The sequence below is a fragment of the Cavia porcellus genome, unplaced genomic scaffold (assembly GCF_034190915.1).
Source record: "Cavia porcellus strain 051 isolate PalLab524CR breed Dunkin Hartley unplaced genomic scaffold, mCavPor4.1 scaffold_22, whole genome shotgun sequence".
Classification (NCBI taxonomy): domain Eukaryota; kingdom Metazoa; phylum Chordata; class Mammalia; order Rodentia; family Caviidae; genus Cavia; species Cavia porcellus.
In genome coordinates this window covers 6,896,519-6,921,411 of record NW_026947505.1, presented here as the reverse complement: position 1 = coordinate 6,921,411, position 24,893 = coordinate 6,896,519, and the positions used below count along the sequence as shown (strand labels likewise).

The following is a 24,893-nucleotide window of genomic DNA, read 5'->3' as shown; positions in this document are numbered from 1 at the left end:
TTCTTTTCCAAACTCATAATTTTCCCCCAGAGGAGTTCTGGTGATTGAAATTTTCCCCATCCTATTTAGCAGTAAAAGGAAACTTTCTTATAGTGATCTCAGCTGATTCCTCCTGGGACATTTTGTTGCCATGAAACAGCTTTCTATAGTATTTTTGTTTTTAATGAAAAATTTAGAAATTCCTAAGAAGAGGAATAAAACAACAACAAGAGCAAACTATCTAATTGTTTTTCAGGGCTTCGAATTCCTAGGAATTCGTGTTCCTTGGGAGGAAAAAAATGCCATCAAGTCACATAATTCAAATACAAAAAAAATAAGGAGGGGAGTCTGTCCTTCAGCAAACTCAGTCTTAGGAAATGACAGTAAGAATTGAAAAAGATACCTAGTACCTGGAATTCAGAAGTATGTTTTTTTCTCATTGCTTTAACATGTTTTTCCCTTCATAAAATAATAATGAACTGATAAGCCAGTGATCGTATAGCCTCTTTGTAAGCAGCACAAACACCAGCTGCCTTCATTCTGTCACTAGGTGACTATCAGATGCCCAAACTCTCACCAGTGATACCACATCCAGCCATCAGCAAGTTCACATGAAACTCAGAAGGAAAAATATCTTCTAAGAGAGGGCTATGCTGACGCTGCAGCCCGAGCATGCAGCCTCCGAACTGCTTAGAATCCCAGTTAAAACACACAGCGGCTACAAAATTTAGAACACTTGTTGATTTTTATATCTCTCTTTGAGAATTCTTAAATTATAAACATTTTTATTAAAAGTAAAGCTACCTGGGACTGCCTTCATAAGACGTAAACAATGCCATCCGTCTTAGTGTTTTCAAAAGCGCAGGGTAGACCTCACGGAGGAGGAGAGCCTGGGGAAAATGCGTTAATTAGATACATAAAGTTCGTAAGTCCCATTCCATACATCCTTTCCTCAAACGTGTTCAAATATAATTTAGATTATAAGAGAAATTGAACAAATTCTGATAATCTATGAAGACACCAAGATCTATTTATACTTTATATTCCTATAGGGTACCATATTATAGTGGAATATTTACGTATGTTTTCAAATGTTTTTAATTTTATGATTATTGAGATTTTAAAATATAAACTTTTATGTCTGCTGATATTTTTATGATGGTCCTTTACATACAAGTAAGTTCTTTTCTCTTGTTTTTCTATATAAAAAGTAGTTTAAAATTTATCTTTAATAATTGCTTCAAAATGTGCAAGAAAAGGTGTTACTTTTAAATTTCAAATTTTGAAATTCTAAAATTAATATTTCCTTTTATATATATAGCTCTCAAAAATAATAATATTTTGCAAAATTTTTTAAAATTTTGTTTCACTGATCCCTTAAAGTGTGATATTAGTTGACAGTACCAAAAACCTGAATGGGCCAAATCTGTTGATCAAGCAGAATAGCTAATTTGGAATGATACCCACAGCTTCAGTATTCTCTCCTCTCCAGCAACATGGAGTCATTCCGATTTAATTAGGTAAGCCAATGTATGTGCAAAACAATTAAGAATGCAATTTAATTTGGGGGTTTGGCAAACATCTTGGGGTTCATTCATTATGACCTCCACACCGAGTTTACTTTTCAAACCAGCATAAAACTAATCACTTAGTACTATGAAATGGTCACCCCCCCCTTTTTTAAATCCATAAACTAGATGTGTCTGATCTTATGTATTAAGTGTACCTTCTACATGGATGTTGCCTATTGGTTTTACTGCCTTTCAAAACCATGGTTTCAGTGAATTAGCTAAATTACAGCGGCAGTAGCTGGGAGTGACTGACAGACCCCTAGTAACCCTGTGGAGGAAGCTGGAGGAGATTCCAGGTCGCGCTCAAGGATAAAGCACTGCTGTGAGCATGCGCACACCATTCCTAATCTGCAACCCACCTGCTGACCCTGGACTGGGATTTTCCTCAGGAGAAACAACCATCACGCGACTTGAATGAAACTGCGTAAACTATGTGTTGTTTTAAACGAGAGAAGGGAGCAAAAAACAGCTCACCACAAACATCCAGGGCACTGGGCTCTTTCTGAGACAAGATGTTCATATAAAATGTCTGCTCATGGCCCTAACTCCTAGTGAATTAACCTGAGAGGCCCCCCAGCCTCTCGTATTGATGCATCATTATTTTTACCCATTGATACAAGAATATGGGTCCAGAGGCCACATACTCTCATATTCTGAGAAAATTCAAGTGTTCTCTTCTACTCAAATGCTTCCCTGACTACTATTAATGTCAAAACCTCGTGAGAAAGAGTTGTTTTCAAATGACAATTGAAATGGACATCTGAGCCAGGTAACAGTGTTACAGTGACAACCCATGAAGGTACAATTTGCATTTAAAATCAAAATAGCTTGAAAATGTTATTAGTTAAATGTCACAAATATGATATTATCTTGAATGAATGACATGTTTTGTTTCTTTATCTTGAATTTAAACCTCCAGACATAGATGTAAAAAAAACTTTCAGAAATAAAAAACTAGCTAAGAGGAACAGAATAAAGACTTAGAAGTTCAAGTGCCTTGCTTATCCAGCCTACCCTAACACCAGTGATCAGTGATCAATGATCAAGTTTTAGAAAAGAAAATCTTACACTGGTTTATCAACACAATGTTGTACACACATATGATATGTTTACAGCTTGAAGTCCTGGGTGTCACTCTTGCAGTTTTGTAAGTCAGCTTTAGAAACACTACCTATTTTGCATACTGATAATGTCTACTCTCTACTACACTTAGAAGGACACTTGCTCTCATCAGGACTGGGGGTGTAGCTCAGTAGTAGAGTGCTGGCTTACCATGCACTAGATTCCATCCACAGAAACACACCCACAATTTTCAAACAAGAAAGAAAAAGAAAAGACACTTGACATCTTTTGCTTTATTTCCCACCACTGTTTGTTTGGTTAGGCAATAGCAAGCATGACCTGAGATCACAGAATGTACCCAGTGGCACAATCACGTTATACCTCCACATAGCACCATCGTTATGCTTGTCAACAGTTATTCACTGTCTACAGTCATTCATACAGGGCTGATAGCTACATGGCTAACAGAGTTAATATGTCCATATATGTACTTTGGAATGTGAGTGCTAGGTGTATTTGTGTGCACATAATTTCTTCACATATCCAAATTGTCCTTATGAAGTAGAGTTATGTATTTAGAACACACTGAAAATTCCGGGTAGATACCACTGAACTGTAAGTTGCATAATTAGGCATTTTGTCTTACTGTTTGCTAATGTATGTCTAGAATCCAGAATAGAGTCTGATGTGCAGTAGGAAATTATCAAATATTTGTTAAATAAGTGAATGTTACATTGCCTGTGCACAAAAGGTCACACAACTTGTTAACAGGCAAATGCCCTAAGCCCAAATTGGGAGACTGCCTGTCTTATGTAATAGTCAACAAGCTTAGTGATCTTATTTCCTAGACCAGCAAAAATAAAAAGCAGCAAATTACAAGGGCATGAGGTAATACTGCCAAAAGCAGGTATACTCTACAAATGAAAACTGACACTCTATAAGCAGAAAAAGAAAAGCCATGAAATTTAGTTACACATACAAACACACACAAAAGTACACTGACATTTGACTACCTCAGAATTCCAACGGCTTTGTAATGTGTATATGTTTCCAAATATAATATATGATTATTTTGGGTGCGTTTTTGAACATTATATAAATGGTATCATTTTGAATGATAGTTTCTGAGAATTTTATCATTCATAATTACATCCGAGATTTATCTGTTTTCATGTGTGTCATTTGTTTCTTTCTCTGCTTACATAGATACCACAATGTACCCATTCACACTTAGAAAATGTCCAAGTCTTTGCTATTAAAATCAATGCCTGTATGAATAGTTCAGTATATGAAGACTGCACATATATGGTGCAAGCACCTACAAATGAAGACATATATGTATGAGGCAGTAGGTTCTCCAAGGTTTGTGTCTCAAATGGAAGTAGCTGGGTGGGAGGCAGAACATATCTGCAGCTTCACTATTATGGAGATGATTTTCTAACTGGGGGTAGCAATTTACACTCATCTCAGTAGCTGGGTTCCCCTAAGCCAGCCTTCCTGTCAACATTTTATAATTATCAAATTTTTCATTTTACCATTCTTGTAAATATGGCATAGCATCTCATTTCATTTCAAGCTTTAATTCTCAGATTATTAATATGATCAGTCACCCTTCGTGGAGGGCACATATAAGCCATTTTCTTTCTTTTTTATAATATGGCCTTTTACATATTTTGTGCACTTTTATATTGAGAACTTGAACCTACTTTTATTGATTCCTAGGTTTTCTTTAATATACTGCATATTAATCTTGGTAAGTTACATTGTTTTTATAAATTGTGGCTTCTCTTTTTACAGTAATGGTAGTATTTCCAACCAAAATTTCTACTTTTTCTACAGAGCATTTTGTCATCTATGTACCCTCATGCATACAATTTTCTACCTTTATGTCACGTTTAAATCACTACTTATTCAGCTGGTGATGTAACTCAGTGAATAGCTTTTGCATAATATGTGCAGGGCCTTACATCTAATTTTCAGCACCACACACACACCACACACCACACACACACACACACACACACACACACACACATATGCACACAGAAAGAGAGAGAACCATTACTTAACCAAAAAATATTAAATGATTTTTTTTCTCCTACATATTTTAAAATTTTGACCTTCGTATTTAAGACATTGACCTGTCCACAACTAATTTTTATGTGGTATGAGTGATTTTACTCTTTCTTAAACTAAACTTTAGTTTAGCACAACTTTAAAGCTACAGGACAGCCACAAAAATAGTGCAAAGAGTTCTTATAACCGATATGCAGTTATGCTATTGTTAGTCTTCTATAGGTAGGATGCCATTGTTACAAATAATGAGCCAAGATTGGTGTGTCTGATGAACTCAGATCCATATTTATTCACATTCATCTGCTCTTTCCTCAAGACCTTCTTTATGTCCCAGAAAACCAGCCAGATGCTAGCACATTACGGTTAGCATCATGTTTCTTTAGGCTCCCCCGGATGGTGGCAGGTTCTCAGTATTTTCTACTTACTGATGAACTCAATGATTTTTAAGGATGCTGGTCAGATATTTTTGTGGAATCCACCTCAGTTTGAATTGGTGTGATGTTTTTGACACGACTAGTCTGGGGTAGTGGGGTTTGGAGAGGAAGACCACAGAGATCAATTGCTATTGTTACCACATCGTATGAAGATGACATGCTGTCAGTATGATTTACCATTGTTGATAACTTTGATCACCCAGGTGAGATAGTGTTGGTCAGTTTACCTGCTATAAAGTTACTTTTCCTTCCTTTGCATACAACATTTAGAAGAAAGTCATTAGACACTGCCCTCACTTTAAGAGTGGATATTGTGTTCCATCTTTCTAGTGGAGAAATACAGAACTGCCTACCAAACTTATTTGGCATCTATCTGCATGGGAGATATGTCTGCTCGCTTTCTTTTATGCAGTCATTCAATACTTATTTCTATCACTATGTGTTCATGAGTATTTTATTTCCTATTTTGAGGGATAGTATAATACAGTCATACATTGCTTAATGATGAGGACACATGTCATTAGGCAATTTCTGCATTATGCAAACAGGCAGTGCATTCCTTCCAGAACTGGAAGGGAAAGGTCAACCATATGACATGACTGCTTGAAGTCAAGATCAGATAAACAGAACACATATGAGACCATGGTCAGTGTAGTAAAGCGGCAGACTATTTTACTTTTTTGAACTTTTTTTTCACATGACAGGCAAGCAGTCTACTACTGCAACATCCCCAGACTATTTTATGGTAAACATTTGTTAAACAAATAAAAGAAGTATATTCTGAAATAATAGTGCCAATAAAGGAAATACAAGAAGGGAGTCCTTTAGTATTATTATTTTCAAGTTTTAAGGGCCATACACAATTGTGCATGACATACAGTTTGGTTATACCATCAATGCCACTAACCTGAGTAATACTAAGACTCTAAGACCACAAAGATGAAACTGGGCAACAGGAACCCTACAGCGGCATTATAACCTTACCCAACCAACACCGTATTTGCAGTCCGTGTTGACCAAACCTTTGTTATACAGCACACAGTTCTGCTAAATTATTCCTTCATTTTTCCCAAGTTATTCCATATTTGGCCATAAGAAATTTTTCCAGGTTCTGGGGTCTATTGCCAGCTTTTAAACTTCTCTGTCATTTTTTACTTTAGACATTTATTCTGACTCATTTTTATCTTTTTTCAGATATTCCAGTTATGCTTTTGTTATCTTTTAGTATCATCCTACAGTTCCTGAGGATTCTGGATTGGGTTGTTTTTTATTTTTTGGTTTTTCTTGTAATTTCCTTTTTTCTTCTCCTTGCATTTCAGTTTGGAAGGTTTCTATTAGGCCTTCTTCGAATTTACATATTCTGTCCTGGACCATATCTTGCACTTTCTTTCCATTCTTTCACAAAATGTCCATCTCTCTGATGATGCTATCTATGTGTTACCGTAAAATGTGGAGGACGAGGGATGTTCCATAACTTTTGAATGGTACCTCAGTCTTTTAGTGGAATCGCGCCTTGACTGTGGCCTTTACATGTGTTTCTGTCCCCCTCCGTACTAAAGCTCTGTCCCTTTCCCTCTACTGCATCTCTGCCGTAGTGTTCCCAGTCCATTTTTCTTTCAGCACAGTCCCTTGAGTGTGTTTCTTTTTTTTTTTAATCTTAGATGATACAGGAAGCCTTGAAGCAGTCTGAGTAAGAAGAAATTCTTTCCTGCAGTTGGCATACAATTTGAAAATTATACTCTGGCAAATTCCTTTTACCTGGAGAGATTTTTGGCAGAGAAGCCTCTGGATGTGTTTCACACTAGTGACTCCTGCCCTTCTCCTTCCTGTAATAATAATCTTTTTCAGATAGTGACTAAAAAAAACAGGTAGGGATCCATCTTAGTCCATTCAGGCCACTATAACCAAATATCACAAATTGGGGAAGTTTGTATAAGCAACAGAAATTCATTTCTCAATCTCTAGAAGCTGAGAAATCTAAAGTCAAGGTACTAGCAGATTAGGTGTTTAACGAGGGCCAGTTTCCTGGTTCATACATGGCACCTTCATGCTGTGTCACGCTGTTTCTTGCCATGGTAGAAGGAGCAAGGGGTCACCCTTAGGCCTATTTGCATCGCATTCAGGAAGGCTTCATATCCATAATCTAATCACTGACCAAGGGTTGCGCCATTCACACATATTTCCTAAAGTATCACCTTGAAGGTAAAGGTATCAATACGGGAATTTGGAGGTCATAAGCAGTCAGATAGTAGCAGATTCCTAGAGGGAGATCCTGTAAAAACATGCTTCTCCCCAAGGCAGCAGCCCTACCCCAGAGGCTTGTGCTCCCAAGCTGGCCCACACTCAGCCTGCAATTCAGCAAATTTACTATTTAAGTGTTCCTACCAGTTCACGGTCCCGTGATGACTGTTCCTGTCCTGCTCATCTTTATGGCCGTGTCTGTTTGGATACACTGTGCCTCCAGGCTTCAGGGTGGCCGTTTGCCCTGCAACCTTAGTTCTCTGCCAGCCAAGACAAAGAAATCAATGATGTTCAATTTCTCTCATTTTTTTCCCTGCTGTAACAATGAAAGTGACGACTATTAAACACTTTACATGTCCGAGCTAAAACCACAAATCTTCCATAATTGTTTTCTGTAATTGTGCTAAGAACACATAAAATTCACTATCTGAGTCATTTTAGAGTACACAGTGAAATAATATTATATATTGTTGCATGGCAATTCTGTAGAGTTTTTTCATCTTGCAAAATTTAAATTCTATATCCACTGAACAACTTCCCTTTTCTCCTTCCTGCTAGCACCTGGAAACCACCATTCTAAAGTTTTACTATTTTAGATACTTTAGGTAAGTACAAATCACACAATGTTTGTATCTTTGTGACTGTCCTATTTCACTTAGCGTACTGTCTTCAGGGTTTATCCATATTCTAGGATATGATCTAATTTCTTTTTTTATCTGTTTTAAGGCTGAATAATATACATTTACTTTGCCCTTCATAATTTTTTTTTTTTTTTTGTCATTGGACATTTAAGATTTTTCCCCTCTCTGGGTATTTTGAATAATACTACAATGAACATAGGTGGTATCATTTTAAATTATATTTTCAATTATGTGTGTTGCTGGTTAAAGCACTAAGTTACATCCCCAGCTCTTTTTAAATTTTATTTTGTTTTGCTTTTTGAGACAACCTTACAACTCACTGTTTCCCAGGCTGGGTTTGAATGAGTGACCCTCTTGCCTCAACTCCCCAGACTTCTGGGATTACAGGTGTGCGCCACCACACTGAGTTATGTTTTTAATTCTTCTGGATAAATACCCAGAAGTAAGATTGCTCGGTCATGTGGTAGTTCTATTTCTGACTTTTGAGGAACCTCCCTACTGTTTTTCACTGCAGCTGCACAGCTTTAGGTTACCAGCAACAATGCATGATGACTCAGATTTCTTCACACACTCTTCAACGTATCTTATTTTATGATTTTCAATAGAATCGATCCAACAGGTATGAGGTGACATCTGATTGTAATTTTATTTGCGTTCCTTTGATGGTTAATAATGTTGAATGTCTTTGCCTATCTTTGTCGGCCATTCACATACCTTCTATTTATTCCTTCACTCACTTTTAATTTGGATTGCTTGGTGTTTTGTCCTTAAATTGTAAGAGTTAGTTATATTTTCTAGTTATTGACATATATGCACATATACATATATGTATATGATTTGCTAATATATGCTAATTTATCATATTTGTCAATACGATATATATGATTTCACAATCCTTTTTCATCCCATAATTGCATTTTCACTGTGTTGATTGTTTTCCTTGTTGTGCAAGTCTTTATAGTTTGATGTAGTCTTACTCTCATTTATATTACCTGTGCTTTTGATGTCATATCCAATAAATTATTTCTAAATCCAGTGTTATAAAGTTTTCTGTACATTTCTTTGATAAGAAATTTATAGTTTCTGGTCTTACTTTAGGTCACTAATATATGTGGAATTAACTTTTTCATGTTGTGATATCAATTTCAATTTTACTTTTGCATGATGGAATTGAGTTTTCTCAAAACTCTTTGTTGAAGATACTATCCTTTCTCCATTCCATAGCCTTAGTATCTTTGTCAAATATTATTTGCTCAGATACATGAACTGCTATTCACTCTGTCCTATTGTTCTGTCTGTTTTTAATGCCTGTAGCACACTGCAGAGAAAGCTTTCTGTTTTGATATTAGGAAGTGTGAGGCCACCAATTCTGTCCATTCTTATGATTATTTTGGCTATGTGAGGTGATTTGAAAAGATGTATGAATTTTGAAAATTTTTTTCTATTTCTGCAAAAATGTCACCAGCATTTTCATAAGGATTCCCTTGTACTGGTAGATCACAATAGTCTTTCGTCCCATAGACTGCATTTTCACTCTGTTGATTGTTTTCCTTGTTGAGCAAGAAATTTAATACCATTAAGTCTTCCAATCCATGAAAATGGGATATATTATTTATTTATATCATTCAACTTTTCTTTCAGTAATGTTTTGTGGTTTTCAATGTACAAGTTTTCACTGCCTTTCTGAAGTTCATTTTTAAGTATTTTATTCTGTTTGATGCTCTTGTAAATGGAATTTTTTTCTTACTTTCTTTTCTGACTCTGTATTAATAGTTTCTACAAACACAATTGGTTTCTGTGTGATGGTTTTGTGTCTGTAACTTTGCTGAATTTTTTTGTTAATTCTGACATTTGTTTTAACCCACATAGAAGCCTTAGCACTTCTGCATATAGGATCATATCAACTGCAGTCATACTGTTTTTACTTTTTGCTTTATATGCCTTTAAATTCTTTTTCTTGCTTAATTGGTCTGGCTGACATCCAATAATACAATGAATAAGAATGGTGCTGGTAAGCACCCTTGCCTTGTTCCTAAGTTTAGAAAGAAGCTTTCAACTATTCAGTTATTGACCACAGAATAAGATGTTAGATAAGGGTTTTTCATGACTACCCTTCATTTTCTTGAGTTAATTTCCTCCCACTCCTAGTACTTTCAGTGTTCTTTTTGATCATGAAAGCACATTGAATTTTGTCAAATATTTTTCTGCAGTTGAGATGATCATGTGGATTATGTCTTTCATTTTGTTAATGTGACATATTCTCTTGACTGATTTCATATGTTGAACATCCTTGCATTATTTAAAAATAACTCCAACTTGCTCATGATGTATAATCCTTTAATGTGCTATTGCTTTGCAAGAATTTCCTTCAGGTTGTTTCCATAAATTGGTCTGTGCATTTATTTTCTTATAATATCTTTGTTTGAGTTTGGTATCAAGGGAATGAAAGTTCAAAGAAAAATTGAGAAGCATACCAATCTCGCATCTCCCCACTTTATTTTCATAAAGAGTTTAATTAAGAAGAATTAGTGTTAATTCTTCTTTACATTTTTGTCAGAATTGCCCCATGAGCCTATATAGTTCTGAGATCTTGTTTACAGGAAGGCTTTGACTACTGATCTGATGTCCCTACTATTCTTAGGTCTATTTATTTTTTAAAACTTCATGATTCAGTCTTGGGATGTTATATATTTCTAGAAATTTATACATTTGTTTTATATTGTCCAATTTCTTGGCATATTTTGGTAGGCACCTAAAACCAATACTCTCTTGCTGTTGCTACTGGTAACATATGAGACTATCTGTATCATGATTTTTCATCTGCACTGTATTTTGTAATTTCTTACATATTTAATGCAAAAATTGTGCATGTAACAAATAAATATGAGCATTTTGTACATATTTGATGCCTAATATCATAAAGGTAAAGCATCACTTTGAACAGAAGTTAGAGATAATGGTAACGATGATATGACTTGCTAGGTGATACTGTTAGAACAATGATTAGCAAACAAATTGTTTTTAAGCCAGTGTGTTATATGTAATTCAGGCTTGAACTCACTAGGTAGCCCTGTCTGCCCTCAAACTCGTGATGATCCTCTTGCCTCAGCCTCCTGAATGCTGGGATTACAGGGTGTGCCAACACATCTAGTTGGAAAATATTTTCCTGAAGCATAAAATGTTTCATAAGGTAGCATCACCAAACTTACTCTGCTAAGAATGTCTTTCCAATTGGGAAATGAAGCAGCAAATTTGCTTTTGTATAGTAAAAGTTGAATTATGGCATGAGGATTACAGATTACACAAATCAAATTAATCAAGTAAACTTTATTTGCTCTTCAATTAGAGATGTATGTGAATTTATACACTGTTGGCTTTCTTTCTTCAACTTGCAATGCATCTTTATTAGTATTCTCTCGTTAGAGTTAATGGAATGAATTAGACAATACTATGAGGAATTCGAGCCACTGTTTCCCATGGATAACATAGACAATTTACATACATTAAACGATTAGGTTTATTCCATAAATATATAGACATGTATATTCAAGAAGAGAAAAAAAAGTAGAAAGCATATCTTAAAATATACAGATTTTGTAAATTAAAAATGTACCTTCAGGCCTAGGAGAAACTTTTAGCTACGATGATATGAAAGAGTGAGAAAATCCTGTGTATAAAACTGTCCAAAATTGTCACAAAAGTGTCACTGAAAAGGGACCAAAAGGCAAGCTGCAAACTGAGAAGCGTTGGTTCTTGAAAATTGCTATGGTTTAGGGTAAAAACAACAGGAGTCTTTGACCTTCTTGCCTGAGGGTATTCCCATCCATATTAGCTCCCTGATTCATTTGATAATCAAAACAGGGCAGGGCACAAAATCAACAATTTTGCTTCCAGAGGGAAGAGACATGCTTTAGGGTGGAAGGAAACACTGCACTGGCAAACACAACAGAGAAAAAATGAGAAAGGCTCGCAGCTTGCCTAGTTTGAAAGTACGCTTTCGGACCGAGCATGTCCAGAGAGAAATTCTGTGACAAGATCCTGAGAAAGCGCCATTGAAAGATTATAAAAGTGCTCTACTTCTCTGTGGTTAACTGGAAAACTGTAGGTACACAAAATGGAAACCTAAAAGAGCTAGTTAAAGTTAAAGATGACTTGAGAGCTTGCTGACTTTGGAACATGAGTCTCAAGCCAGGAGTGCACTCATTGCTGTAAGATGGGAGTCATGCAACGCAATTGTTTGAGTACAACCTTTACCCAGATTACTGGCTCATCACTAATTTATTCCAAAACAAAGCCAACCCTTAGGAATCTAGGCTCAAAAAGGAACAGTGGGAATAAAATGCTAAGCAGAGACATCAGCAGCAGTCTTTATGATGAGGGAATTTTGTCTTTTAAACCCAGACAAGATGCAAAAATAAAAAAGACGCAAGAAATCAAAACTCACCCTCAGAACAATATATTCTCTGTTACAATATATAAAATATTCAGTTTTCAACCAAAATTACATAAATTCAAAAAAAATGACCCATGCATAAGAGAAAAAAATCAGACAATACAGACAATGAGTTTAATTTGTGTTCAATTGAAGAAAGAAATTTGGACATGGCAACTTGGCTGCACAAGCAGATGTGACCTGGAAATCACAGAAATTCAAGGGACCTGTGTCCATCAGAAGACATTCTAGTGACCAATTAGCTTATAAAAAAACAGCTCAACTGGTACCAGTCACAAAGAACTGGCCTTGGGGCTGGGGATTTAGCTCAGTGGCATAAGTGCCTGCCTGGCAAGTGTGAGGTCATGAGTTCAATCCCCAGTACCACGAAAGAAAAAAAGAAGAAGAACTGGCCTAAGCCTTCTAACGAAACAAAGGCAGACTTTTGTTAGGAAGGCCTAGCCTTGAAATCAGCCCAAGAAGTGAAGATATGAAAGGTTGCTGCCATTAACCTTCTGGCCACTATGCCCACTCTCTCGCCCGACAGAGCCTACTTTTTCCCCTTCTTTTCATTGGCCCACTCTGCTCTGAAGAACATGTTTCCTTACCTACCTTTAATAAATGTAAAACCTCACTATCTTTTGGACTTGCCTTGATCAATTCTTTGTCCAGGACAGAAACAACCTAGAAATCACTTCCAGAACGAAATTGCAGAACCCCAGAACATGGTAACACAGTCAATTAAAATATCACAACACAAAACAATGAGAAAATCTCAGTAGAAAATATGCTACTCAAAGAGGTCATTGGAAATTCTGGAATATAACAATCAAACACAAATGCTATCCTAAGATAGACTCAACAAAGACATGACATAAGAAAGAAGCAATGAACTTAAAAACAGATTAATCTAAAAAACAAAAAGCACAGAGGAAAAAGCAATGATGACAAATGAAAACACTTATATTAGTAGGTAAGGCTAAATATTCAACATTCATATAATGGGATTCTTGGATATATAAGAGAAAGAGCAAAAGACAGAAATCCTGTCACCACCCAGTGGATTTAATTAAAGAAACTGATAAATGGATCCTAAAAGTTACTGAATAAAGTCCAAAAGACCTAGAATGATCAAAGGTATTTTTACAATAATATAGTTATATTAACTGATCAAAAAATTTTCAATAAACATATAAATCAAGACAATATGGTGCTGGCCTAAAGACAGAAGTGTCAATTCATGAAACTGAGTAGCTGGTCTAAAAATAAAGCCTTACTTTTATAGCCAACTGACTTCAACAAGCCTATGAAGACAATTCCACAAGTAAAGGGTTTTTTTAACAAATTGTATTAAAAGAATCAGACGACTATGTCTTTGAATTCAAACCTTTAATCATCTTGCACACAAAAAATAACTCAAAATGTAAGAGCTAAAACTATAAACCTCCTAGAATAACTTTTGTGATCTTCTGTTAACCAAATATTTCTGAAATATGATACGAAAAACACAATCTGTAAGAGAAAAACGTAGTAAGTTGCAATATCAATAGCAGAAAACCTTCTTTCTAAAATACATCATTAAGAAAGTGAAAATATAAGCCACAGACTTAGAGAAAATATTTACTAATTGTTTATCTTGTAAAAGACTTGTAGGCGTATAGAACACTTAAAGAAGTCTTCCAACTCAATCAATAATATAAAAAAGAAACTCTCCAAAATCGGGGGAAGGGGAGAAGATTTGAATTGATAATTTAACAAAGAAGACATTCTACTGGCTAATTAGCTCATAAAAAGCAGCTCAACCTCAGTCATTAGAGCAAAGCAAATTAAAGCACAATGAAATACACTACTGGAATGGCTATCATCCAACAAACTGATACCAAGCATTGGTGAAGATGTGGATAAACAGGAATCTTCATATATTGCTTGTAGGGATGTGAATGGCACAGACACTTTGGAAAATAGCTTGAAAGTTTCTTAAATAAATATATTTATCTTATAGTCTAGCAATTCCATTTCAAGATATTTATCTAAGAATATTAAAAGTATCTGTCCATACAAATACTTATGTTTATATGGTCATAGCAGCAATTATAACCCCAAACTGGAAACAATTCAAATGTTCATCACCTAGTAAACTGTTTTTTTTTTTTTTAATGTGATATATCTAACAATGGAATACTCTACAACAACAAGAATGAATATACTACTGGCAATACAAGCAAATTTTAAAAATACTACACTAACTTAAGTAACCATACACACACCAAAGCATGTAAGATTTCTTTTGTATGAAACGTCTTGTTATCTCCACAAATATTAAGGTTGGAATTTGGCATCGCTGCACTTTCCTATCAAAAACAAGTACAAGTCGATTCTTTCAAATATTAACAAATTTAGTAATTATAATCTGTTGCTGGGGCTGCTTATTTATATATCAATTTTCTAGTTTTCTTACAGACACTATCTGCCAATATTTCAGATTTAAGTATACACAAATTTATCTGTTTTCCAGTTGTATTGCCAGTTTTTTTGTAAAGTCCTATAAAATCTACTGTACTATTTCATTTTTCAAGAGGAAATCCATAGGAATGGCAGAACATGGTCACAGAGGTAGAATTTCTTCTTGGATTGAGAAACTCAGGATCAGGAAGGTAGTTACTTGTTCAAGTGCTTGAATTTCTCAAAGGAGGTGTGGATTAATAAAGTTTTCACTTGACAGCTATAATTAAGGAATGATGTATTAAGCTAGTAAATGATTATTCTATAGAATAAAAATCAAATCAAGACATTGAATAATGAAGCTAAAAACCAGTTTTTCTTACTATGGACATTAATTACTTGTTTTACTTGACTTTATTATAATTAATAGCTCTATTATTTGAGAGACTGATATGTGCCAAGCATTTTACTATTCATTATTTCACATAAATTATTCCTCCCTATTAAAAATTATGAAGGTATATGGTTATCCCCATTTTAAGTATGATTTACCAAAACTTTAACAGAAAACTGAATTCATGTGACAAACAAAACAATAAAGTCAGGATTAGATTTCGAGTGTTTCAGATTCCAACAAATTTACTTCTAATAAATGATAATATTCTAAATCCCAGATTTTAAACTAATGCCAATGTATACCACATGGGTACACATGTCTCATCCACATTTGTTTTTGCACACGAATACACAGACATCCAAATAACCAGGCATATCTGTGCTATGTATGTGAAATGCTTTTTTCCCCCCTTAGAGTTCTATTCCCCAAACAGGCATAACTGTTTTGGAATGGTAATGGCTCTGCTCCAGGAGAGCCATGATACAAGGGACTGCAAAAACTCTAAAGGAGTTATTTCGTTCCTTAGGGACTGCATTATGCATGTTATGAATGTTTAAGATAGAGTGCACAGTCTGTCATGTCAACTTTCATCTACTTCAATGACAGATAATTTTTCTTCCAGCACTAGTAGTTTGAATATATCAGCTTCCAAAACTGGGACATTTTTCTTAGAGTTCAAATATACAAAGAAATTATGATGGAACCACAGAACAGAATTCAAGTAGCATTAAAACTCTGATTTAAACCCACAAAAACAAAGAAATGTAGTATTCAGCTAAGCAGTTCAACAAACATCAAAGCCCTAAATTCACACAGAACCAGTAGCTAATACAACCCCTAGAAACTCATATTTATTATTACTGTGTGCTAGATGTTATACATTAATTATCTCACTCTTCATCATAACACTATGAGATAGCAAAGATTATTATTTCTTTTTTTAATATGAGAAAAATTAAAGCTAAGACAGGTCAAGTTAACTTGCACAAGAGCACTTAGCTAGAAACAGAGCTCTAAATCAGACCTTATGGGCCAAGTGTATAACCTCAATACATATATGTACACATAATATATTTTCATTAATGATGAGAGACCAAATGTTAGCACCAGGAAAATTCAAATTTGCATGGGACAAACAGGAGAATGCCCAGACATCAATTTGTCTGGTAAAATATTCAAAAGATGGTATTCATTTCTGCAACATTCCCAGACTTTTACAAAATATCTTTACTAGGCTGTTGATTCCTTAAATTATGGCCTCATATAACATTTGTCTATTTTTACTTGAGGCTCTTGCTGAGATGAAAACAGCAAAAAGGAGATATTTGAAAAGGAAAAAGAAAATGTATTTTCTAGTATATTTTTACCTTTTTAGAATAGAAAGTCCTGTTTGATCCATTTGTGTTCCAGATTTGTGTTGGCAAAAAGCTCTTATCATTTGTGCCAACTCTAATCAATGCATGTGCCTAAAACAAATCCTGAGCTCATGCCCAAGAGCAGTGATTGATTAGTATTGTCTGTCATGGCAGGGGTATGGCAGCATGCATGACTTCTGTTTGACAGCCCTGCCCTAGACAACAATCTACACTCCTGAAATATACACCAAAGTAGTTCGATCTATTAACAGCTGAGTGAGGGAAGAAGAGGGGAGCATAGAAGGAGTGAGGGAAGGAAAGAAGGAAGAGATGGAGGGAAAAGGAGAGATGGAAGAAGGAGATGGAAAAAGGAAAAAATGAAAGAAAAGAGGAAAGGAAAGAGGGTGGAAAGAAGGAGAAAAAGGAGTAAACAGAGTGGAGACGGAAAGGAAAGGACACAGGAGAACTATCTTGAACACTGGTGAAAAGATAAAAGAGTACATAATGATCTGAAGTGTTCCAGTGGATGAAAAATGAGGCTACTAGGATGGCCAAGTAATAGATAAGGTGTTGGATTAACATCCAATAAAAATGAGGCTAAAACTGATAAGCTATCATTGAGCTTTGCACATACTCTGTGTTTATATCTATTCAGCAAATGGTCCTGTCCTAGCCCTATAAACAGCTTACTGGTCCTTGCAAACATCACTCTGCTCATATTTTCTTTGTTTTCCTGTGTACCTATGGGGTCCCATCCAATTTGGCCTGGCACAAGTGCTCATCCCATATCCTAAAAACGATCACTCAGGAGGCACCGGGGGACATCGTCTTTGGTGAGTTCAATATAGTTACCAGGGCATCCTTAAAGTTCACCAAATAAGAGCACTAAAGTTCACCGAACTTGGTGAAAAACTCAGGATTTAAACTCAAATTCCCACATTTCAGTTGGCCAGACTATCGTCTCCTCAGCCCAACACAGTCTTTTACTGGCAAGTGTAAACTTTTAACCAGTTTCTAGCAGACCCCTTTCATTTCTCTTTCTCTGTATTTCATTTGAATAGATGGTCTCCCCAGGAAAGCTCTGGGGGCTGAGTGCTTAGAGAAGCAGCAGCCCTGGCACTGGGGAAGGAAACAGAGTCAGCTGTCATGATATCATGCTTCTGGTTCCAGCTCTACCACACGCTAGCCAGGTGACCAGAGTTAAGTCATTCCTCAGAAACAGTTTCCTCACCCATAAAATCAGGCGAATGATTATCCATCGTTCAGGGTTGTTATAAGGACCAGGAAGACACTATTATTGTAAACAGTATGTAATTTATTAGATGTTCCACATGAATATATTGAGGCAATCGGTGGTTCCTGCTGTGTACTCTTCAGGCTTAGTTTCACAGAGATCACAAATACCTACATGCTGCAGTTTTGTCCTTTAGACTCACGACAGTTATTCCAACATGTTAGCCCTGACTCGTCTATCTGAGCCTCCCCTCTGGACCCTGTCCTAGTGCCTTCATTCAAGATGGCACTCCACAATTTAAATATGGCTCTAAATATGCTACCTGTAGGGGGTGTTCGCTGTTTTCTAGTCTTCGTCAATGTTTATGCTCTTAGGGAAGAAGGATTGTTTTAATACTTACTACTTTATGGCTGGCATCCATTGAAACTGCATTGCTACTATTCTTCCTAACTTGACTCTGCAGAAAAGGTAGTCCCCTATCTGCCAACATCTGAATGCTATAAATAGTGAGAAAAATAGAGAAACCCTAAAAGTCTATTGAAATGTATTGGATTTGGAGAGTTTCTTGGATGGCCTGAGTGGAAAAATATTTTGCTAAAAAATAGGGAGTGTTGCTTCAACCGGCATCCAGGCAGACAGTTTAGTTAGTATTTACTCAGCCTGTGGCAAGTGAACACTCGGCTGTTTATTTCGGTGGAGGGACTGTTGGGAGACACTGTTTGTCTAGTCAGAAATGCCCTTTGAGACTGCAAAGCTACCTGTGACCAATTTTCAACTAAATTTATCTTTGGACTTTGTGTAAGTAATCCAACCTTAACCAAATCCTTTTGGTCTTCTACACAACCAAGTCACAGAATCCTCACCAAAAATCTCATGGCGTTGGCCCACAAGGATGGCTTCTGAGTATTCGGCCAAAACTGAATTTGAGAACTACATATGAGTTCTGGATAAATAGACTGGGTTTTATTTAATGTAAGAAATAACTATCACTTATGAAATAAAATAGACTGATATTTAACCATTTTCAAACATTTTTGCCCCTTGCTCCGTGGTAGAATAAATAACACATACTTTTGACCATTAATCGTTATAACTAGCTTCATTTCATGAAAGCAATTTATGTTTTACTTCATTTCTTACTTGAAAGCACTGCTAAGGTTTTTAATAACTACTTTCATTGCCAATCTGACACTGACATGGTGAATACTTGAAAAATGTATTATTTTCACTTGCAGGCGCTTCAAATATATGTCCTTTTGATGAAACACACTAATTTAAAAGCTAGAATGGCTTTAATAAAGTACAAAAATATGTTTCCAAAATTGTGACTAGTGATTACTGTTTGTTAATCAGCTTTATTTATTTTCATTGGCATTAATTTCCATGTGTAATCCCACAGTTTTTTGTTTGCAGCTTTTTTTTTCTTTTGGCTATTATATCAGGCTGCTCAATTTGAAAGACAATTATTTTGAGGCTGGTAAAATACTGAGCCTGGAACTGTGTAGTTCATAAATATTTGACAAGGATAGAAACAAGGCACAAGGATTTATGAAATAAGGTCTTAATTTGGGGAATTTTACCCATCGTTTGACTTCTGTCTTGTTTATTTTCACATCCTGATTTCTGTACTAATTTTCTCAAAAATCCTGTGAGTGATCATTATTATCCCAACTTATAGATGACAAAATTCCACTTAGGAGAAGTAAGATTCTTGCACAGCAAGTCCCACAACCAAGCTTTATCCCAACATGAGTGTGAGTCCCATGCCCAGGCTCTTTCTGCAGGGCCTCCAAGTCTCGGGAGGGCAGGAATCTGCAGTCCAAGCTTCCTGTCAAGTTGACAAATGTGTTAAATTCAGAGATAAAAGCCTCCATGTTCGGCTGTCAAGGGGTCAGTTCGCCTGAGCTTTAACATCCTCCTTAGTTCTGTTCCCATAGAACGGCTCTTCTCCAGCTTGTTGCTGCAGCAACGTAGTTCAAACGTGGGGGAGTCCCAGCTACAAAGGAGTTGGACAGTTGGGCTGAAGTACATATAGGACGAGCCCTGCTTGAGCACGTCCCCGGGAGCTGGGTTTAATTTATATGGTCTTGCACCAAACCACAGTATCATTCTGTCCCAATTAACAGCCACTGCCTGATGACTAAGGCACAGAGAAACTACTATTTGGTATTAATCCAGGCAAAAGAACTGATAATTCCACACACAAAAGAAGAGATATGTGGTGAAAATAAAGGAAATTGTGAGAAAAGCATTGAGTTGTATGTTTTTACCTGCAATTTGTTGCCCAGTTGTTTCTTGATAACTTTCTTACTGAAAGCCTCATACTATAAATTCAACACTTTGAAACAAAGATGATTAATCTTAAGAATTTTTTTCTAAACACACATCACTGGAAGTTTTAAAATTATAACCTAAACCTCTTCAACAATGTGAAAGTATAATAAATAATGTGTTGTATCTACTTATTTGCTCTTGAATGTCAATACTAAGGACACACTAAAATCTGAATATTGTCAGATGCCCTTGCTGTCCCAGTGATAGAGAAATCATAGAGAAGCATGTGGAATATACAGAAGGAAGGGGAAAGTTTGGAACTCAGTCTGCAATCCCAGTATGAGAAAATGGCAGGCACAATAGAAAATTTGAGCTTTGGCACCAAACAGATCTAAGATCAAATCTCAGCTAAAATATATACAAGATCTAGGTTAGGCAGTGAATTATTTAACCTGCTTGAACATTAATTTCTCGTTGACAAATATACTACTCATAAAGATATCGAGAGGATTAAAAAGGTAAAATGATAGGTTTGATCCTATTCTTTTATGGCCTGGCAGGAAGCTTTAGGCACTGCCTCTACCTCTCTCTTAGAGAAAGGCCACCTGCTCAGTATAGAACAGACATGCTAGCAAAGCGGCCAGGATTCTCTTCTTAGCTATAATCAAACACTGTTCTTAAATCTAGCCAATGTTTACTTTACCTTGACTTCAAAATAAGCATCTTAAAACATGAGACATGGCCTGCACACGATGCACACTTGGGGGACAAAGCCCTGACAGTTCCGGCATCTGTGGTCCGCGTTTCCAAAACTGCTGTCTACTAGGCCCTGCCTGAATCTCTCCTAACAAGAAAACCTCACAGACTTTCCCATCCCTAAACTCTTCATGGTGCCTTTGATTTACATATCTGCTTTCTACTTGTAAGAGTCTTGCATAGTCAAACAAGTACAATTTGAAAGATGCACGGATAAAGTGTGAAATTTCAACCTAACTATTAACATATTGGTGTACGTCCTTCTTCCATTTCTCACCCATGCATGAGTACATATTTTTCATCAAAGGAGCGTACTTCTACAGATATCATTTAGGCCTCTTACTTTATTCAGCTTACTTAGAAGAGAGAGATATAAGAGTTCAGGGGCTTATCACCTTCTGGGATAATATGACAAAGACAGACTTACATAGAGGTAAGTGAATTACATACCTCCCCCTCCACCCTGTATAATCAAATTGAATTATACAGACTTGCTAATTTAGGAAATCAGGCTTCTGATCAAATTTTCATTATCATTTGTAACATTAAGAATGCTTCTTGAATCTTAAAAATATGGGGAGTTATCTATTTCAAGTCATTAATATCAAAAAGGCATAATCCTATATTCACCTACAAATATCCCCAAAATGTTAATGGTTTTTCTGGGCTCTGCTGAAATGCAGACATTAAGTTTCTATGATATACCTTGAAATACTTGTCTAATGGCTCCATCCACAAAAGGTAAGCGGATTAGTTTTATAGTATCAGGAATTACCAGTTCATCTTGGTTGCTTACTCACAAGAAGACAAAGCAATGTGGAGAAGCAGGTCCAAGAGCACAATCCAGCATCCAAGTTTGACAGGCCCGGGGGAAAATCTGCAACCAAAAGTTTAGGAGGGCAGATGAGGTGTGGTAATCCAAACCTGTGCCCTCTCTAATTCCCACTCTGAGTACTTACAGAAAGGGTCTGCATCAGAAGCATCGTCTAGGCGCTCCCATGGCCTTTCTCAGACTGCATCTCATACTGACCCTTGTATTGTTTGGTTTCAAACATCCTCTGAAGCCAGGTGTTAGAGACGTGGTCACCAGCCTGTGGCACTGTTAGGGTGTGGCAGAGCCCTTAGGAAGCAGAGCCTAGTGGAAATAAGTCGGTAGGCGGGCTGAAGAGGACATTGGAACCTTGGCCTTCTCTTCTTTCTCTCATCACTTCCTAGCCACCATGAAGTGAGCAACTTTGTCCTCCATGGACTCCACCATGATGTCCTGTCTCTCCACGTGCCCAAAAGCAACAGGCCAAGCACACATGAACTGAAATTTCTTAAAACTTAAGCCAAAACAAACTTCTCCTCTTAGAAATTGGTTTCCTTGGTTATTTTGTCACCATAGTGGGAAAACGGACTAAACCAAACCCTAGCTAGGGGTTAGCATGTACTTTTCCTGTTCTTCACTTTGTTCTCTCTAATCTCATTCAGCTCTCAGGAAATCCCATTATGATGACAATCACTAATTGCACTATGAAGATAATGACTGAACCCCACAGAAGCCCTGAGTTTGTTGCCCTAGAGCAAGGATTCATTTATTTATTCAAACATTAGCTGAATACCCACCACATACCAGGTACATCTGATTGCCAGGAGTAGAGTCCCGACTTTCAGGAGGTTTCTTATACTCGAGGTCAAGCCAAGAGGGAATGATAAAGAAATCAGGTAAATATACAACAAAAACCTAGAGAGAGTTAAGTGCCACAAAGTTGAAACATTACGGTCACAGGGACTGGTTTAAATGGATTGTCAGGAAAGTTTCCTCCAAAAAGGAAATTTCAGGTAAAATTTGAAACATGAAAAGAAAGATCCAGAAATGTGAAGAGCTGAAGGAAAAGACCAAGTGAGTACAAAGGCCCTAAGGCAAGAGGATACTTGACATGCTTGAAAAGAGAAAAGAAGGCAACTGTCTCCAGAGAGACTTTTATACATAAAAATCAAGCATGGTGAACAAGATCACAGAGTCAGGCCATGTCCAAATTAGGCCGATCCTTGAAGGCGATGGTAAAGAATTAGGATTTTATTCCAAGTGTGAAGAAAAACATTTGGAAGATTTGAAGCAAGACAGAAACAGGATCTGAATCATAATTTTTAGAGATAAAAATCTGTCTTACTCTAAAGACCTTTGCTCTTCACCTGAAGGCAGTGATGTGTTCCAAAGACTGGGTTGTCCAGTTAGCATAGAATGAAGAAATAGCAAAGCTGTGGTTCCAGAAGCAGCAGCAAGCCTGTAGGTGAAACAATAACTGGAATCCAAAACAAGGGTGGCACAGTAAAGATGGTTTGCTTCAGAGGAATCGATTGCTCAGGGTTTTGCTGGACCACTCATCATTGGAAGATGCGGAAGCTAAGCAAAATCAGTTGACTTAAACCGAAACCTAGTTCTTGGATGGGCAACTGGACTAGATAATCTCAAATTAGAATAGGAATGAGGATAAATAGATAAGGCAGAAGCTCAGGATTTGTGGTTTCTAAAGGAAAGGAAGGAAGAGAAAGAGGATTCTGGATAAGAGACTTGGAGAAGCAAAAATAGAAATCAGGGACTGATGAGCAAGCACCTTGACCAGTGCTGCCTGTTCTCCTGGTCTGATTACTCACGGGGAATATTATGTGGGACTTGGAGGGAGCCACATTCTGTTCCGTGTAAGCGACGTTGTGTCTTGGGGTAAGGCAAGTAGATTTCCCTCTTAGGAAATGGAGAAAAAGACAAAGTTTAGAAAGAAGAAATCTCTAGCATCTTCTTTCCTTAACTTTATTGGATTCTTATTAATCATGTTTATTTTTCCCAAAGTACACACCATGTTTATTTAATAGGCGACTCTGAAATTTTATAGGATTATTGAAGTCACAAAATCTACAGGCAAATAAAGTTGTATGTACTCAGTAAACTTAAGATAATTTCATAAATCTAATAAATTTCTTATTGTCCCTTCTCAGTCTTTTCTGTTCTTTCTTACCCTTTCTCTGTTGCTTAAATTCTCATTCTCTCTCTTTCTTTCATTTTCTCTCTCCCTACTTGTTTCTTATTTGCCCTTTTGAATGTTTGTATGTGGATAAGAAAAAATAAAGTAGCAGCTTTTTCAGGGAATCAATATGACCTTGTATTTTCTATGAGTTTATCTTTTATATTTCTTTGAATATGAGAGCAATATTTGTCATTGTCTAGGCTTCAAGAGCATTTTATATTATACCAAATTTGTATTTTAAGTTACTGAAAATAGTTTCTGCTCAGTGATTCATTCATCGTTTTTGTAAGTTCTTTCATTATGTGCGCATAACTCACTTGAATCTCGAAACATGGGTTCTCTCACTATCTCTTTCGTTGACTTGTGTTTCAATTTCCTCTTAATAATGTTTCTTTTATGCTTTTTAGTTAGAAGAGCCTTGCAGGGAAACAGTAAAAGGAAAATAAGAGATGAGAAGTTCTGCTTTCTGTGTGTCATCTGTTAGCATTGCACCATCTGCCTCGGGCAACTGGCTTATTCCTTCCCTGTTTTTCTGGGTAGTAAACAGATTTACTCAAAGGAAAAAAGGCGGGGAAGAACAAAGGCATTGCTGCACCGGGGGTGGAGGATGGGAGTGGACTGACACCCAGTAGTGCAAAGTCACAGACTGTTTACCCGGTACTACTGCTGGGTCTCCCTGTATAGCTCCCACCAAAATAAGAGGAAACAGGCATGATACAGGACCGTAGTAGCTGACTCTTTCTCTGTGAATGCTGCACCCATCTTAGAACTTTCAGAGCCTGGCTCAAGCAGCTCTGCACTGCGGCCTCCTTTTAGCAGCCCCTCCCCCATCCAAGTAAGTCTCCTTCTCAAAAGTTACAGCCAGCCCCTCCTCTGTGCCACGCCAGCACAGCGCACCGACCTCTCCTGCAAGGCTTTCTCGCTGTAACAAACTATTCCTTATGTCTGTTTCTTCGATGATTGGAATTCATATATTAACTGGCTCGAGCTA

General features: G+C 36.6%; 1 long non-coding RNA gene across 1 annotated transcript in view; it reads left to right on the top strand.

The window, feature by feature from the left end:
- Positions 1-8,520: 8,520 nt before the first annotated feature.
- LOC134472183 (uncharacterized) overlaps positions 8,521-24,893 on the top strand; it is a 57,800-nt gene continuing 41,427 nt past the window's right edge. Inside the window, exon 1 of the long non-coding RNA XR_010042058.1 lies at positions 8,521-8,623. This is a non-coding gene — a long non-coding RNA (uncharacterized LOC134472183). The remainder of the gene's footprint in view (positions 8,624-24,893) is intronic.